Here is a 475-nt window from a genome sequence, read left to right on the forward strand (position 1 = left end):
GTTGTAGAAATAAGTACCTGTGCATTATGATGGATGGTTCTTCCTTTATATAAACATTGACAATTTAGTGAAATTTGAAGGATTAAGGTACAAAGTGAAATTGCTAGTTCAAAATAGAGAGAGATTTTTCTATGGAGGAGGCCATTCAAGTTGTAATGAAGTATTTTTTAGGAGAATAGGTTCTTCAAGCCATAATAAAGTATTTGTTAGGAGAATATGTTGGAGATAAGAGAGAATGTTGGAGTACGTAACTCCTACTTGTCCTACTTGTCTTATGTATTTGTTCATGTTTGATTGTTAGGATCATTGGTCATTATTAGGAAGAGATGGTTCTCAAGGACAAGAGATTGCTCCCTATTTTGTAGGAGGTTGTTGAGGCCTAGTTTGATGTAAAAAATTCTCTCCAAGTAGTTAGCTTCCTATATTGGTGTGTGGTAAAGATACTCTAAGAGAGTGATTGTGTCCAATACAGCTC

This window comes from Pinus tabuliformis, chromosome J (genome assembly GCF_031772625.1).
Source record: "Pinus tabuliformis cultivar Carrire ecotype Pingquan chromosome J, CPIR1, whole genome shotgun sequence".
Lineage (NCBI taxonomy): Eukaryota > Viridiplantae > Streptophyta > Pinopsida > Pinales > Pinaceae > Pinus > Pinus tabuliformis.